This window comes from Coregonus clupeaformis, chromosome 6 (genome assembly GCF_020615455.1).
Source record: "Coregonus clupeaformis isolate EN_2021a chromosome 6, ASM2061545v1, whole genome shotgun sequence".
In the NCBI taxonomy this organism is placed as follows: domain Eukaryota; kingdom Metazoa; phylum Chordata; class Actinopteri; order Salmoniformes; family Salmonidae; genus Coregonus; species Coregonus clupeaformis.
In genome coordinates this window covers 32,102,230-32,120,653 of record NC_059197.1, presented here as the reverse complement: position 1 = coordinate 32,120,653, position 18,424 = coordinate 32,102,230, and the positions used below count along the sequence as shown (strand labels likewise).

General features: G+C 45.6%; 1 protein-coding gene across 2 annotated transcripts in view; it reads left to right on the top strand.

Moving 5' to 3' along the window:
• The first annotated feature begins 18,040 nt into the window (after positions 1–18,040).
• The window catches only part of LOC121567824 (arf-GAP with Rho-GAP domain, ANK repeat and PH domain-containing protein 1), a 60,383-nt gene continuing 59,999 nt past the window's right edge, over positions 18,041–18,424 (top strand). For both annotated transcript variants that reach the window (XM_041878139.2, XM_041878137.2), the window contains exon 1: positions 18,041–18,424. This exon is cut by the window's right edge and continues 331 nt beyond it. The gene's annotated coding sequence lies outside the window, so the exon portion shown is untranslated.

Genomic DNA, 18,424 nt, shown 5'->3' with positions numbered 1-18,424 from the left:
GGAGCGGAGTCAGTGGAATGGTATCAAATACATCAAACACATGGTTTCCAAGTGTTTGATATATTTGATTCCATTCCACTGGCTCCGCTCCAGTCATTACCACGAGCCCGTTCTCCCCAATTAAGGTGCCACCAACCTCCTGTGGAGGCGATCGATAGAACAGCGGAATTAAATTCAGGATGAGTCATCGGGCAACTGCGACCTGGAACCCCACATTCTTTATATAATTAACCCAAATTGTGAGACCACAGCCCCAGTGCCAATGCTTTCAAGCCTCCTACTGCTGGGCCAACCACACATGAAGAGAGAGGCAGAGGCTCTGTTATGATAAGAGTGAGTAAGGGAGGGTCTGTTATAGCTAGGCTTACTCGTTAGCTGGCCTGTAGAGAGATGTATAGCAGATATATGGTGTCTGCTCTGTCTCTATTCAGAATTCACAATTTTTTATATCCTCCTGCTCTGAATATAAGCTGGTAAGGTAGTTGTCTGATGATTCAGCCGCTGGTCCTAATTGAGAACTCTCCGGGTCACTGGGTCAGCCTCTGTCTCCCTGCCACCCCACATCGACCCCGCCACGGCTGCTAGACCAGCGATGAGTCACCGTCTTCCCCAGTCTTACCCTCTCCTCTCCTTCACCCCCTCTCCTCTCCTCCACCCCCTCTCCTCTCCTCCACCCCCCTACCTTCCCTCCTCTCCTCCTCTCCACCCCCTCTCCTCCCCTCCTCCACCCCCTCCTCCACCCTCTCCCCTCCTCTCCTCCACCCCTCCCCTCCTCTCCCCTCCCCTGTCCCCTCCTCTCCCCTCCTCCACCCCCCTCTCCTCTCCTCCACCCCTACCTTCCCCTCCTCTTCTCTCCTCCACCCCCTTCTCCTCTCCTCCACCCCCTCCCCTCCCCTCCCCTCACCCCCTCCCCTCCTCCACCTCCTCCCCTTCTCCACCCCTTCTCCTCTCCTCCACCCCCTCTCTTCCACTCCTCTCCCCTCCTCCACCCCCTCTCCTCTCCTCCACCCCCTACCTTCCCCTCCTCTTCTCTCCTCCACCCCTTCTCCTCTCCTCCACCCCTCTCCTCCACCCCCTCCCCTCCCCTCTCCCCCTCTCCCCTCCTCTCCTCCACCCCCTCCCCTCTCCACCCCCTTCTCCTCTCCTCCACCCCCCTCTCCTCTCCTCTCCTCTCCTCCACCCCCCTCCCCTCCCCCTCTCTCTCTCCCTCTCCCTCTCCTCTCCTCTCCTCTCCTCTCCTCTCCTCTCCTCTCCTCTCCTCTCCTCTCCTCCTCTCCTCCACCCCCCTCCCCCTCCTCTCCTCCACCCCTCCCCTCCTCTCCTCCACCCCTCCCCTCTCCTCTCCTCCACCCCCTCCCCTCTCCTCCACCCCTCCCCTCCTCCACCCCCTCTCCTCTCCTCCACCCCTTACCTTCACCACTATCTCTTCGCTACAGGCTATGCCTATATCTCCACACAGCTGCAAGCTAATGGAATAGAAGGTGACAGGTTTATAATGTATAGTCTCTATTCTGCATCACTGTGTCCTACTTAGAACATGTTTCACCTAGGACAACTAAGGTATTTTAGGATCTTTATTGTGTAGCTTAATCATCTCAAGTTGAATTTCTTTGTGTGAAAAAATGAAAATAGGCCTATGCCACTTTCAGGGCAATACAATCCCATAAAACATAATAGCCTTGGCCCTAATGGATTGAATTTCTGTGATCTATAGGCTAGCTTTTTCAAACAGAAATTTGCATCCTGTTGCACTAACTCCAAACTGTAAAGTCCATGGAGATAAGAGCACCTCCTCCCAGCTGCCCACTGCACTGAGGCTAGGAAACACTATCACCACCGATAAATATACAATAATCGAGAATTTCAACAAGCATTTTGCTACGGCTGGCCATGCTTTCCACCTGGCTACCACTACCCCGGCCACCAGCTCTGCACCCTCCGCTGCAACTTGCCCATGCCCCCCCCCGCTTCTCCTTCACACAAATTCAGACAGCTGATGTTCTGAAAGAGCTGAAAAATCTGGACCCCTACAAATCAGCTGGGCTAGACAATCTGGACCCTTTCTTTCTAAAATTAGCCGCCAAAATTGTCGCAACCCCTATTTCTAGCCTGTTCAAACTCTCTTTCTCTCTTTCATAACATCTGAAATCCCCAGAGATCCCCATACACCACTCCTTCCATAGCCTCCAACTGCTCTTAAACACTAGTAAAACTAAATGCATGCTCTTCAACCGAACGCTGCTTGCACCCGCCCACCAGACTAGAATCACTACTCTCGGCGGGTCTGACCTAGAGTGATCAGTCCCTACACCCAAACGAGGGCACTGCGTTCATCCACCTCTGGCCTGCTGGCTCCCCTACCTCTGCGGAAGCATAGTTCCCGCTCAGCCCAGTCAAAACTGTTCGTTGCTCTGGCACCCCAATGGTGGAACAATCTCCCTCACGACGCCAGGACAGCGGAGTCACTCACCACCTTCCGGAGACATTTGAAACCCCACCTCTTTAAGGAATACCTGGGATAGGATAAAGTAATCCTTCTACCCCCCCCTTTACTCCAACCCCCCCCCAAAAAAAATCCTTGTCAAGTGGTTATCCCACTGGCTATAAGGTGAATGCACCTATTTGTAAGTCGCTCTGGATAAGAGCGTCTGCTAAATGACGTAAATGTAAATGTAAATGTAAATGTAGAGTATGTGGACAACTACAAATACCTAGGTGTCTATTGTTAGAAATTGCGTAATTCAAATCTGGTATTGGAATAAGAATCAAGAGATCTTCAATCCAAGCTTAATTTATTATATGCAAAATGTATGTATGATAAGTATGAAGGTTTGTATATACGGGTCCGCTGAAATACCACGCAGGGCACTCAGAGAACTAAACCATTGTTTACAGGTTCTTTCTCAAATACTCTGACAGAGAGTTCCCACCTCTGTGATTCATGTAAGGAACGTTAGGGGTAGGACAGATAAGACTTGTATTTCTCACAGATACGAACACTCTCTCTTTGTTGTCTGTGAAACCGTCCTTGAACGTAGGTACATAGAGTACAGATTGGGTGCTGACTCTACAGGTTATTATGATAGCAACTTATGCCTGGGAACGGTGGAGCGCCAAGGGGTGGAGCGCCAAGGGGTTGGGACTAACCCGTGCGCCAACGGATTGGCTGAGTAAAGTCTAAACCACACTCAGTCCTTTACTCTGATTGGCCAACAGAAGAGGTGGGAACTCTCTGTCAGAGTATTTGAGAAAGAACCTGTAAACAATGGTTTAGTTCTCTGAGTGCCCTGCGTGGTATTTCAGCGGACCCGTATATACAAACCTTCATACTTATCATACATACATTTTGCATATAATAAATTAAGCTTGGATTGAAGATCTCTTGATTCTTATTCCAATACCAGATTTGAATTACGCAATTTCTAACACTGGTTAGACTGTAAACTCTCCTTCCAGACTCACATTAAGCATCTCCAATCAAAAGTTAGATCTAGAATCGGCTTCCTATTTCGCAACAAAGCCTCCTTCACTTATGCTGCCAAACATGCCCTCGTAAAACTGACTATCCTACCGATCCTTGACTTCGGCGATGTCATTTACAAAATAGCCTCCAACACTCTACTCAGCAAATTGGATGTAGTCTATCACAGTGCCATCCGTTTTGTCACCAAAGCCCCATATACTACCGACCATTGTGACCTGTACGCTCTTGTTGGCTGGCCCTCGTGCGCTCTTGTTGGCTGGTCCTCACTACATATTCGTCGTCAAACCCACTGGCTCCAGGTCATCTATAAATCACTGCTAGGCAAATCATTGTTTTACCTTAGCTCACTGGTCACCATAGCAACTCCCACCCGTAGTCTGCGCTCCAGCAGGTATATCTCATTGGTCATCCCCAAAGCCAACACCTCCTTTGGCCGCCATTCCTTCCAGTTCTCTGCTGCCAATGACTGGAACGAACTGCAAAAATCTCTGAAGCTGGAGACTCTTATCTCCCTCACTAACTTTAATCGTCAGTTGTCAGAGCAGTTTACCGATCACTGCACCTGTACACAGCCATTCTGAAATTAGCCCACCCAACTACCTCATCCCCATATTGTTATTTATTGTGCTAATTTGCACCCCAGTATCTCTATTTGCACATCATCTTTTGCACATCTATCATTCCAGTGTTAATACGAAATTGTAATTATTTTGCACTATGGCCTATTTATTGCCTAACCTCCATAACTTGCTACATTTGCACACACTGTATATATTTTCTGTTTGTATTTTTGACTTTATGTTTTGTTTACCCCATATGTAACTCTGTGTTGTTGTTTTTATCGCACTGCTTTGCTTTATCTTGGCCAGGTCGCAGTTGTAAAAGAGAACTTGTTCTCAACTGGCTTACCTGGTTAAATAAAGGTGAAATACAAATTATTATTTTTTAAACTCGACTAGCCCGAGAAGTTGCCTGCAGATGAGGAAATCCACATGTATTCACAGAAATAACCTAGGCCTATATCTATTGGTCTTTGGGAAAGTTGTCAGTGAAGAAGCTCTCATCCCATGAACAGTTATCCTCCCCACCTCAACACTACAGCAGTCACTTGTCACCCTCCTGAGGTTGAAAACGAAACTACACACCATCCCAGAAATATGGATGTGGATACAATGTCCACTGTTATTCTTCTACAATGTTTCCACGCAGAATGGAACAATCATTTGTCATAATGTCTACTGTTGCAAAGCACCTGACCGAATTTTCCATAACAATGTTGCTACTTTCTAGAGATAGACGAATGTATCAACATGTCCAGCATTATCATGTCAAGAAATAAGTTGTTAGCCTGGGCTTCATCTCCAAAATATAACATTTGTGTGGAACTGGTTCCATGACTAGGCTTACTAGAAGACGTGTTTGTCTGTGTGTTCTCTCGCACATACAGTTCAACGGATGAAAACTGGACTGGCTAAAAAGAGGACTGGACTCCTTCTGAAATGGAATCAATCACGTGACCGCTGCGGAAGTTTTCGGTTTGCTGCTGGTGCTTTTGAGGCGTGAGAAAACGTTATTGGCGAACTCGCCCTGAAGTATCGCAAAACCTCAACTCCAGTCACCAGGGAAACACAGAGAAGGTAATGAATGTTTTTAAAAAAAAAATATTTTTCTGGAGAGTTTATGGTAGAAAAAGATAACTTAAAAAACTTCAGAGGAAAGAAAGGACCAAAACAGATTTTGTAATGAGGCGAAACTGTAAAGAATTCCGATGCGCTTTCAAGTATAGTTTCAAAGGCATAATAGCCTAGATTCAGATGCGAATGTCAACAACAATCTAGATACGTCTTTAGATCAACCTGTAGGATTGTAAATGGGCAGTTGCTGTTAGTTAATGTAATAAAATGACTCCCCGCAGCGTTTAATCGTTGATCAAATATAAACGCCTAAAACCGTTTTCCTTCGTTTGTGGTAAATTGAGGCTATAGCTTAAAGGACGAAGAAGCGAGGACCCCCAGGCTCCGTTATTGTGGAATGCTGATGCGGTTGTTTATCCCAGAGGGCTTCTGTTTCCTCTTTTCTTATCGGATCTCAGGGCTCACGTCTGCTCATTTTATTGGAGAACAAATCAAATCAATGATTTACAACAATTTAAATCAATGATTTACAATAATAACAAGTTATTTCTGTGCGTGTGTCTGATGTGCGTGAAAGGGAAGTTATGTTAATGTTATAGACACTGATTTAATGTGGACCTACACTACCGGTCAAAAGTTTTAGAACACCTACTCATTCAAACGTTTTTCTTTATATATTTTTTACATTGTAGAATAATAGGTGAAGACATCAGAACTATGAAATAACACATATGGAATCATGTAGTAACCAAAAAAGTGTTAAACAAATCAACAGATATTTTATATTTGAGATACTTCAAATAGCCACCCTTTGCCTTGATGATAGCTCTTGGCATTCTCTCAACCAGCTTCAACTGGAATGCTTTTCCAACAGTCTTGAAGGGGGATTGTGGACGCCAGGTCATCTGAAGCAGCACTCCATCACTCTCCTTTTGGTAAAATAGCCCTTACACAGCCAGGAGGTGTGTTGGGTCATTGTCCTGTTGAAAAACAAATGATAGTCCCACCAAGCCCAAACCAGATGGGATGGCGTATTGCTGCAGAATGCTGTGGTAGCCATGCTGGTTAAGTGTGCCTTGAATTGTAAATAAATCACAGACAGTGTCAACAGCAAAGCGCCCCCACACCATAACACCTCCTCCTCCATGCTTTACGGTGGGAAATACACATGTGGAGGTCATCCGTTCACCCACACCACGTCTCACAAAGACAGAGTGGTTGGAACCAAAAATCTCAAATTTAGACTCTAGACCAAAGGACACATTTCCACCAGTCTAATTGCTCGTGTTTCTTGGCCCAAGCAAGTCTCTTCTTATTATTGGTGTCCTTTAGTAGTGGTTTCTTTGCAGCAATTCGACCATGAAGGCCTGATTCACACAGTCTCCTCTGAACAGTTGATGTTGAGATGTGTCTGTTACTTGAACTCTGTGAAGCATTTATTTGGGCTGCAATTTCTGAGGCTGGTAACTCTAATGAACTTATCCTCTGCTGCAGAAGTAACTCTGGGTCTTCCAATCCTGTGGCGGTCCTCATGAGAGCCAGTTTCATCATAGCGCTTGATGGTTGTTGCGACTGCACTTGAAGAAACTTTCAAAGTTCTTGAAATGTTCCCTATTGACTGACCTTCACGTCTTAAAGTAATGATGAACTGTCATTTCTCTTTGCTTATTTGAGCTGTTCTTGCCATAATATGGACTTGGTCTTTTACCAAATAGCCCTATCTTCGGTATACCCCCCCCTACCTTGTCACAACACAACTGATTGGGTCAAATGCATTAAGAAGGAAAGAAATTCCACAAATTAACTTTTAAGAAGGCACACCTGTTAATTGAAATGCATTCCAGGTGACTACCTCATGAAGCTGGTTGAGAGAATGCCAAGCGTGTGCAAAGCTGTCATCAAGGCAAAAGGTGGCTATTTGAATAATCTTTTTTGGTTGCTACATGATTCCATATGTGTTATTTCATAGTTTTGATGTCTTCACTATTATTCTACAATGTAGAAAATAGCAAAAAATAAAGAAAAACCCTTGAATGAGTGTTAGGTGTTCTAAAACTTTTGACCGGTAGTGTATTTCAGTGTTCCACAGTTGTCCAGACTGTGCACGTGCAGATTTGACAGGTGCTTGGCAGAGCCATATATTTAGAGAGTTAGGACATGAAGGTTTCTGCATTATGATGCATTTACATGATACTTCCAACATTATATGGCAGCCATGTTAGCTCATCATTAACATTACATGGGGAATATTTCAACGATGCTATGTAACTGAATTTCTAGAATTAGAACAATATTCAAAATTCTAAAAGTTGGCATAACTCTCTCTAATAATAATTTTATGTTTTACATATTTGTTTTATGTGGGCATCGAAGGACAGAGAAGGATCAAACTTGACTCCTAGGTTGGAGATGACAGGACAGGTGGATGACCTGGCCACAGGTGATTCTCCTCTCTCTAGATGTTGGGCAGTTTATTAGGGCAGAAATGGTGTCCGGTTTGGTGTTAATGGAAACCTGGCTATCGTCAGCGTAGCAGTGGAAGTTGATGTTATAATCTCTGAGGGTTTGGCCAAGAGGGAGCGTGTAAATTAAAAAGATAGGCCCCAGCACTGACCCCTGTGGGACGCCACATGTGACTGTAGACTCCTCCGATCTGGACTCTCCAATAGTGATGTATTGCCTCCTATTGGAGATGTAGGAGGAGAACCAGTTCAGAGCTGTTCCAGAGACAGCAGTGTGCTCTCTGAGACGCTGCAGGAGGATGTTGTGGTCTACGGTGTCTAAAGCAGAACTAAGATCTAAGAGGAAGATGCTAGGAGATCCTGAATCAGTATGTCTTTGGTCATTTTAACCAGAGCTGTTTCCGTGCTGTACAAGGGCCGAAAGCCATACTGGAAAACCTTGTACAACTGATTAGATGACAGATGCGATTGAAGCTGGTTTGCACTTTCTCCAAAACTTTTGATAGGAAGGGGAGGTTGGAGATGGGCCTGTAGTTGTATAGGATGTCCTGGTCAAGGTTGGGTTTCTTCAGTAAGGGGGGGACTGCAGCTGTTTTGAAGATCGATACTACCTCTCCAGTTAGCAGGGACTTGTTGATCATGGTGGTGAAAAACATAAGCAGGCTAGATGAGCAGATTTTGAGTAGGGATAGGGTCAAGGGAGCAAGTAGCGGCCATCCTTTTAGAAATGATTGACTGCACAGCGGAGGATGTGACTTCTGTAAAGTTGCTGAGGGAAGGGGCAGTCTGGGTTCAGGGCTCAGGAGGTGGTGTGCAGGCCATGTTGTTTGTCCTTATGGTGTCGATCCTTCTCTTGAAAAAATCAGAGAAGTGATTGCACTGCTCAGATGAGGCTGCAGGACAGCATGAGTTTGCAGGGTTGAAAAGGCAGTTGATGGTGGAGAACAAGGTTCTGGGGTTACCTCTGTTATTGTCAATCGTGGCAGAGTAGAAGGCTGATTGTGCTGCTTTTAAGGCAGCAGAGTAGTTTGCCTGCTGGTCTTTATAGGCCAGTAGGTTAACAGTGAGGCCATCCTTCCTCCAATGTCTCTCAAGCTTACGGCTATCAGTCTTCATTCTGCTCAGATCATCAGTGAACCAAGGAGACAAGCGCTCAAATGTTACTTTACGTGTTTTTTCAGGGGCAAGGATGTTCAGGGTATTACTCAGAGTGTTGTTATACATATTGACCATGTCATTGAGGGCCAGCTCACTGCAGTCAGACTCAAAGGAGGGCTGGATGTGTTGCTGAAAGAGGGATGGGTTAAGTTTCCTCGGGTTGCGGAATTTAATGTCCCTCTTTGGGTGGTGGAGAAGAGTTGGAGCAGTCAGAGACAGTGTCACAGCCGCCTAGCTTGATGACATCAAAGTCAGTGGCAGGGACATCGCCAGTGATAATGAGGTCCAAGCTGCTTCAGTAGGATGGTAAAAGTCACCCTCTCTGGGCCATGTTTCATTGAGGCAGATCATGTCAAACTCATACAGAAGAGGAGATTTGTTCGTTTTACATTTCTAGTCATTTAGCAGACGCTCTTATCCAGAGCGACTTACTAACTGTAAGTCGTGAGTGCATACATTTTCATACTGGCCCCCCGTGGGAATCGAACCCACAACACTGGCGTTGCAAGCACCATGCTCTACCAACTGAGCTACACGGGACTACATGTTACTGCCATTTGTTAATCTTTGGTCCAGCCTTCGGTCCAGGAGAGGAGATGACACAGAGAGGAAGATCTAGGCTGGTATTCGAATCCAAACAATTAGCTAGTTGATTGGAGAAGTAGTCTAATGTCTTGTCTAGTTGAAGATTTTTGGTTTAACTAGGTTTTTGTATTCAGTACTTGATTAGCTTTAAAAAAAAAAACTTAAAGTTGATGATAATAATAATAATAATGCACATAGAAAAACACTTAAAACAAATAATTGTAGATCAATTCACAGGAGTAATCTACCAAGGCTGCCACGGCAACCATGGAACCAAAATGGTTTTATGACTCTGGTGCTTGGTAAGGTGTGTGTGTGTGTGGTGTTCTCTGTCAGCGATAGGCTATCGGCACCAGTGGAAACACAGTGTTAGTTTTTAAAATGCTGTTTCCTTTTCAGTATGCTGCATGTGTTTTAGGGTGTGTATCTTACTCCGTTTTTCCCCTAGGATTTTTTTCAGCAGGAGGGGATAAGGGGGTGCATTGCTACTAGCGCTAGCGCATTGACTTGCTAGTTGTTAGCCATGCTAGCTGATGGCCATGCTAGTTGGCATGCTAGCTGATGGCCATGTTAGTTGTTAGTCATGCTAGCTGATGACCATGCTAGTTGTTAGCCATGCTAGCTGATGGCCATGTAGTTGGCATGCTAGCTGATGGCCATGCTAGTTGTTAGCCATGCTAGCTGATGGCCATGTAGTTGGCATGCTAGCTGATGGCCATGTTAGTTGTTAGTCATGCTAGCTGATGACCATGCTAGTTGTTAGCCATGCTAGCTGATGGCCATGTAGTTGGCATGCTAGCTGATGGCCATGCTAGTTGTTAGCCATGCTAGCTGATGGCCATGCTAGTTGGCATGCTAGCTGTGGGCAACCGCTGCTAAATGCATGTAAGGGAAACACTGCTACTTAACTTTGGGGCCAGATCATTTAATGTTCATTTCTCTACCATAAGCCGCATCTGTCATTTTAGCTCTTGTCTGTGTGTGTGTGTGTAGTTTGATCTCAGTGGCTTTTTGAGGCATTTTGTGTGTGAGTGAGAGAGATGGGGAGAAAGACTGTGTGATCTAAAATTGGACCTGTGGAAGTGTAGAGCCTACCGTGACTCATGTTGCCCCCACCCTCTCTCAACGGTCTGATTAAGAGAAAATAAAGAGATTGGCCCGTCTGTGACACACTCATCACTCAAGTATGCACAGAAGACCTGCTGCAACCCTGAGTTAGGGTAGGTTTAGCCTGGGTTTAGTGATAGTCCGGGATAGGGTTAGCCTGGGTTTAGTGATAGTCCGGGATAGGGTTAGCCTGGGTTTAGTGATAGTCCGGGATAGGGTTAGCCTGGGTTTAGTGATAGTCCGGGGATAGGGTTAGCCTGGGTTTAGTGATAGTCCGGGGATAGGGTTAGCCTGGGTTTAGTGATAGTCCGGGATAGGGTTAGCCTGGGTTTAGTGATAGTCAGGGATAGGGTTAGCCTGGGTTTAGTGATAGTCCGGGATAGGGTTAGCCTGGGTTTAGTGATAGTCCGGGATAGGGTTAGCCTGGGTTTAGTGATAGTCCGGGATAGGGTTAGCCTGGGTTTAGCGATAGTCCGGGATAGGGTTAGCCTGGGTTTAGCGATAGTCCGGGATAGGGTTAGCCTGGGTTTAGCGATAGTCCGGGGATAGGGTTAGCCTGGGTTTAGCGATAGTCCGGGGATAGGGTTAGCCTGGGTTTAGCGATAGTCCGGGATAGGGTTAGCCTGGGTTTAGCGATAGTCCGGGATAGGGTTAGCCTGGGTTTAGCGATAGTCCGGGATAGGGTTAGCCTGGGTTTAGCGATAGTCCGGGATAGGGTTAGCCTGGGTTTAGTGATAGTCCGGGATAGGGTTAGCCTGGGTTTAGCTGTCACAATGGGAGTCTGTAACAGCTGAGGTTATGACAGAAACATCTCCCTGTGAAATGTTGCACCCCAGAGTAGCAGCACAGTATAGAGAGGCTAATATCTAGTGCCCCAGTCTCCATCCCAACACTGTCACCCTCCTCTCTGCAGCCCAGCACCGCTCCATGGGTGGGGTGAGGGACAGGGCTGACCCCCTAGGGTGGGGTATTATTCAGTTCCATATGGGACCCTTTTACTAGAAGCACTGTGTCAGAGGAATTCAATGTGTGTGAGTTATTGAGCATGCTTGAAGCCGGGGTACCAGGGTGGGTGAGAGTCATTCTGTTAGTGTGTGTGTATGTGATGGGAAGAGTGGTCCAGGTCATGCATCACACAAAGCAGCCTCATTTGTCACTCCTGATGAGGATTTGAAACTCTGTGTCTCAGATAGAGAGATAGAAAACCAAGTCCTTCTGACCTTAACCCTCAGTGATTTCTACTGACACCACAGACCTACTATTCTCCCTACCACACACCCCTCCCCCCTCACCATAAGCCACCTCTGTCATTTTAGCTCTTGTCTGTGTGTGTGTGTGTGTGTAGTTTGATCTCAGTGTCTCTTTGAGGCCGTTGCTTGAGTCAGCATGTTTACCCCTCTGTCTGTCTGTGAGGGCCGGAGACGAGTGACTGGAGGTGTGTGTGTGTGTGTGAGAGGCAGCAGTGTGAATTAGGCGTTTCTTCTGTTTAGTCTGTGCTAACCGGGCAGCCTGTGGTGTGACGCAGAGGTGTTACAATGCAGAGAGAGAAAGAGAGACAGAAAGAGAGAGAAGGTACAGTTGAAGTCAGAAGTTTACATACACTTAGGTTGGAGTCATTAAAACTCGTTTTTCAACCACTTCACAGATTTCTTGTTAACAAACTATAGTTTTGGCAAGTCGGTTAGGACATCTACTTTGTGCATGACACAAGTAATTTTTCCAACAATTGTTTACAGACAGATTATTTCACTTATAATTCACTGTATCACATTTCCAGTGGGTCAGAAGTTTACATACACTAAGTTGACTGTGCCTTTTTAAACAGCTTGAAACATTCCAGAAAATGAGGTCATGGCTTTAGAAGCTTCTGATAGGCTAATTGACATCATTTGAGTCAATTGGAGGTGTACCTGTGGATGTATTTCAAGGCCTACCTTCAAACTCAATGCCTCTTTGCATGACATCATGGGAAAATCAAACGAAATCAGCCAAGACCTCAGAAAAAACATTGTAGACCTCCACAAGTCTGGTTCATGCTTGGGAGCAATTTCCAAATGCCTGAAGGTACCACGTTCATCTGTACAAACAATAGTACGCAAGTATAAACACCATGGGACCACGCAGCCGTCATACCACTCAGGATGGAGACGCGTTCTGTCTCCTAGAGATGAACGTACTTTGGTGCGAATCAATCCCAGAACAACAGCAAAGGACCTTGTGAAGATGCTGGAGGAAACAGGTACAAAAGTATCTATATCCACAGTAAAACGAGTCCTATACTGACATAACCTAAAAAAGCCAGACTACGGTTTGCAACTGCACATGGGGACAAAGTTCGTACTTTTTGGAGAAATGTCCTCTGGTCTGATGAAACAAAATAGAACTGTTTGGCCATAATGACCATCGCTATGTTTGGAGGAAAAATGGGGTCCTTGCAAGCCGAAGAACACCATCCCAACCGTGAAGCACAGGGATGGCAGCATCATGCTGTGCGGGTGCTTTGCTGCAGGAGGGACTGGTGCACTTCACAAAATAGATTGCATCATGAGGAAGGAAAATTATATGGATATATTGAAGCAACATCTCAAGACATCAGTCAGGAAGTTAAAGCTTGGTCGCAAATGGGTCTTCCAAATGGACAATGAACCCAAGCATACTTCCAAAGTTGTAGCAAAATGGCTTAAGGGCAACAAAGTCAAGGTATTGGAGTGGCCATCACAAAGCCCTGACCTCAATCCTATAGAAGATTTGTGGGCAGAACTGAAAAAGCATGTGCGAGCAAGGAGGCCTACAAACCTGACTCCGTTACACCAGCTCTGTCAGTAGGAATGGGCCAAAATTCACCCAACATATTGTGGGAAGCTTGTGGAAGGCTACTCGAAACGTTTGACCCAAGTTAAACAATTTAAAGTCAATGCTACCAAATACTAATTGAGTGTATGTAAACTTCTTACCCACTGGGAATGTGATGAATGAAATAAAAGCTGAAATAAATCATTAATCGACTATTATTCTGACATTTCACGTTCTTAAAATAAAGTGGTGATCCTAACTGACCTAAGACAGGGAATTTTTACTAGGATTAAATGTCAGGACTTGTGAAAAACTGAGTTTACATACACCTTAGCCAAATACATTTAAACTTCTGACTTCAACTGTAGTTGAGGCTAAGGCAGGAAGACAGTAGCTCATTGAGGCCATGGAAATGTCACCTTGTGATGCCAGAGCCCTTTCTGAGAGGGTAGTTTATAAAGAACTTAGAACTGATGAACGGCGTTTAACTCTGGCATTTTGTGTGTCGTTGAAACGGGATGTGAAGCTTGACACCCACGCCACACACTCTTACTTCCCTTAGAGAATTCAAAGATGTGTCAGGTATGTCTCTTTTAATGGATGTCTTGAATCAGAACTCAGTTCTGTCCTCTCCATACGATTCACCCTGGCCTCTCTGTGTGTTTTGTTTGCTGTTATTGACCTGTCCGGGTAACAGAATGCCCCATTGTAACTGCAGTATAGAGACACTGTTGGAACCAGCCTGGAGAGAGAGATGGTTTAACAACCACAGATTCAGTAGAGACCTGAACTGGGTACCGCTATGGAATACACACAACACAGGATTATCAAAAAGGTTCAAATAAGCTGTAAGAGCCAACGGGCTTAGAGCGGCAATCAAAAGGTTTAGAGATTCAGTGTCTTCAGTACAAAAGGCAGGTAGTAGTTTCAGTAACATGCAATATGAAATTCTCAAGTAGTGTAACTCAGGCAAATATGAAGTCTAAGCACAGCAAACTTCACAACACATCTAGTAAGTATAAATATCAAAAGGATCATAAAGACTTAGTGCTTAATGCAATAAATAATCGAGTCCTCGTACAATCAACACATACCTTTGCTGGCTGTCTCCAAGTCCACACAACTATCAAACAAGTTGTACTCAGGATACTTGCAATTAACACAACACAGAGACTGAATATAAGTTTGCAGTTACAGTAGGTCTGGTGTAGGACTTGGAGACAGCAGCAGTTCTGTCTTTTCTCTTCCTCCTAGCTCTCAGAAATGCAGCCATTTTAAGAGAACAGATATGCCCTCCCAGGCCCACCCATGGCTGTGCCCCTGCCCAGTCATGTGAAATCTATAGATTAGGGCCTAATGAATTTATTTCAATTGACTGATTTCCTTCTATGAACTGTAACACAGTAAAATATTTGAAATTGCTGCATTTTATATTTTTGTTCAGTATATATGGACAGCCAACGGAAATGTCCCTCTTTATTGTTTACAGACTCAACAGAGCCATTCAGCTGTTTGACTTGGCACCAATCTTCTCAGCACTTTGGTGCAGAAACAGCCCAGAACAGCCCTTAGTCAGCTGTGTGTGTGTGTGTGTGTGTGTGTGTGTGTGTGTGTGTGTGTGTGTGTGTGTGTGTGTGTGTGTGTGTGTGTGTGTGTGTGTGTGTGTGTGTGTGTGTGTGTGTGTGTGTGTGTGTGTGTGTGTGTGTGTGTGTGTGTGTGTGTGTGTGTGTGTGTGTGCGCGCACTCAAGTATGTACTGCATTAGTGAGACCTACTGACTCAGGGTTACAAACCCCCATTACCAAGAGAGAAGAGCTTTTAGTTGCAGATAGAAGTACATCTATATTTGGGGCTCCCGAGTGGCGCAGCGGTCTAAGGCACTGCATCTCAGTGCTTGAGGCGTCACTACAGACCCCCTGGTTCCATTTCAGGCTGTATCACAACCGGCCGTGATTAGTAGTCCCATAGGGCGGCGCACAATTGGCCCAGCAACGTCCGGGTTTGGCCGGTGTAGGCCGTCATTGTAAATAAGAATTTGTTCTTAACTGACTTGCCTAGTTAAATAAAGGTAAAAATCTATACACACGATTTCCTTTCTTTGTTATTTCTCAGACCTGGCTCTCAAGAGAAGACAGGCTATGTGCACACCGCCCACAAAATGAGGTGGAAACTGAGCTGCACTTCCTAACCTCCTGCCAAATGTATGACCATATTAGAGACACATCTTTCCCTCAGATTACACAGACCCACAAAGAATTAGAAAACAAATCCAATTTTGATACATATCTATTAGGTGAAATAACAGTGTGCAATCACAGCAGCAATATTTGTGACCTGTTGCCATAAGAAAAGGGAAACCAGTGAAGAACAAACACCATTGTAAATACAACCCATATTTATGTTGATTTATTTTCACTTTTGTACTTTATCTATTTGCACATCGTTACAACACTGTATATGGACATAATATGACTTTTGAAATGTCTCTATAACGGTTCATTTCTGATTTTGTATTTCACTTTTGTTTATTATCTATTTCACTTGCTTTGGCAATGTAAACATATGTTTCCCATGCTAATAAAGCCCTTTTAATTGAAATTGAGAGAGAGAGAGAGAGATAGAGAGCTTCGCGTTTCCCTCCGTGGTCTCTGGCCTGTCGGTTAGAGGAAGACAGGAAATGATTTGCAATTATTTTACAGACACTCATGTCCTACAACACACATTCGGGCGGGTGGGCGGGCGGGCGGGCGGGCGTGCGTGTGTGTGTGTTGACTCTCTTGTGATGGGTCATTGACACCACCTCTGTCCTTCAGTCTGATGGTCTGTTAGTCTGGTCTTTCTGGTTGCAGAATAAAATAGAGTTGACCTGACTGTTTTCTGTCCGGTAGTAATGGAGTCTTTCTTATGTTGATGTGTGACTAGGTGTGCGTGCGTGTCTGTGTGTGGTGTGTGTTATGTGTGTGGGGTGTGTGTTATGTGTGTGTGTGTGTGTGTGTGTGAGGTTTGCTCTCTTGTGTCACCCAGCTCTTACATCCTTGTACAAAGCGTCCTCTTGTTCGACATTTGAGTTACTGTAGAAGCTGTGAGAGGGTAAACGTACAGTGCTTGATATCCAAGTCTGATACACATTCACCTTGCAGCTTCTACAGTCCTTCAGCAAAGGAGAAGAATATTCACGTACTATACTACTGGGGTTCCACTTTAGTCCTTTTATTTCTTTATTTTATTGAACCTTCATATTATCAGGGAGTCATACTGAGACCAAGGTCTCTTTTACAGATGAGCCCTGAATTACATAAATTTAAAGAAAATACACACATCAAAACAGAAAGACAAAATGCAAGCAGAAAGAAAAACACTGACATAAAAAACAAACATTCATCAGTAAATAGGTCCTATTTAAAGGTACGTGTGTGTGTGTTTGTCAGAGGGGAGAGACGGAGAGCTATAAAAATCTTAGCTGGTGGGTGTTTTTAAAGAGCACACCACAGTTCTTAAACTCCATAGATGAAGATCTGCTGATCATTTAATGTGTTACTTTAAGACACGGTACTTTTAGTTAGGTCAAGAAGAGAGGAAGAGGCATCTTCTCTCATACTGTGAGGAGCGGGGGCTGATGGGTGTTTTGTGGTCCGTTTTAGAGATGGTGGTCTCTTATCTGTGGCGAGAGAAGATGAGAGAGAAAAAGAAAGCGAGACAGAGAGAGGGAAAGAGGGAGAAAGTTAATTTACCAACAGTAATGCTTTTGCCCTCATGTCAACGATCATTGACCAAGCGGTGGAACTTCTTGATTTTGAAACTCTGAAAGATACTAAGCTCACTCTAGCCTTATACTGTAACATCCTCTTCATGGGGTTACCTTGTGTGTGTGTGTGTGTGTGTGTGTGTGTGTTTCTGAACGTGATATACTGTAAGTGAATTGTATTGACTGGATGTACACTTTCAATTGATAAAGGTTGCATACCTAACCTGTCTTCCTGTTTCTTCCACAGGTTTGATCTGAATGCTGCCTGGACACACACAGGGACACATATCTACACACACACATACACACACACACATACACGTAGAGACACACACCCACTCAAACACACACTCTGTGGTGATGTCTGAGGTGGAGGGGTGTGTGTCGGTGTGGGAGTGGCTGTGTGTGTTGCGTCTGGACCAGTATTTCCCAGTGTTCCAGGACACAGGGTTTGGAACGTTGTTGGAATGCCAAGGGCTGACCCAGGAACAGCTGGAGACGATGGGAATCAAACTGCCTGGACACCGCAAACGCATCCTAGCCAGCCTGCAAAAAACACTCCACACACACACTCACCCTGACACACACACTCACACACACCCCGAGAGAGAGCACGATGCCCTACACACACACCTGGCTGCAGAGGGAGACCAGAGAGAGGAAGAGAGAGCAGTGTTCAGACCCAGCCCTGTTGGGAGAGAGAGACCAGTACCTACACAGAGACCAGTATCCAGAGGAGAGAGACCAGTACCTACACAGAGACCAGTATCCAGAGGAGAGAGACCAGTACCTACACAGAGACCAGTATCCAGAGGAGAGAGACCAGTCCCTAAGGAGAGATCAGTGTCCAGGGATGAAGAGAGACAGAGGCCAGTCCCTAAGGAGAGATCAGTGTCCAGGGATGAAGAGAGACAGAGGCCAGTCCCTAAGGAGAGGACTAAGTACATCTCTGTCCCTGTAGAGACATTGGACTGTGGCCAGACTTCCCCTCATCCTAACCCTGCCTCTTGCTCTACTGCCCCCCATTCTACTGCCCATGACCCCCCCTTACCCCCCATCCCCCCTCGCAGCACCCCAAACTGCCCCCCACTACGCTTCATCCCCACCTCCCCTAAACACTCCCCCACGGCACCCCAACCTAGACCTAAACATAACGACACACACTCCCCCACACACACCCCGACCCCTGCACCTTTCCCTAACCTCACCACCAATCCCCTCACTGCACCTTTCCCTAGCCTCACCACCAATCCCCTCACTGTTCCCTAGCCTCACCACCAATCCCCTCACTGTAACTCTCCCTAGCCTCACCACCAATCCCCTCACTGTAACTCTCCCTAGCCTCACCACCAATCCCCTCACTGTACCTTTCCCTAGCCTCACCACCAATCCCCTCACTGCACCTTTCCCTAGCCTCACCACCAATCCCCTCACTGTAACTCTCCCTAGCCTCACCA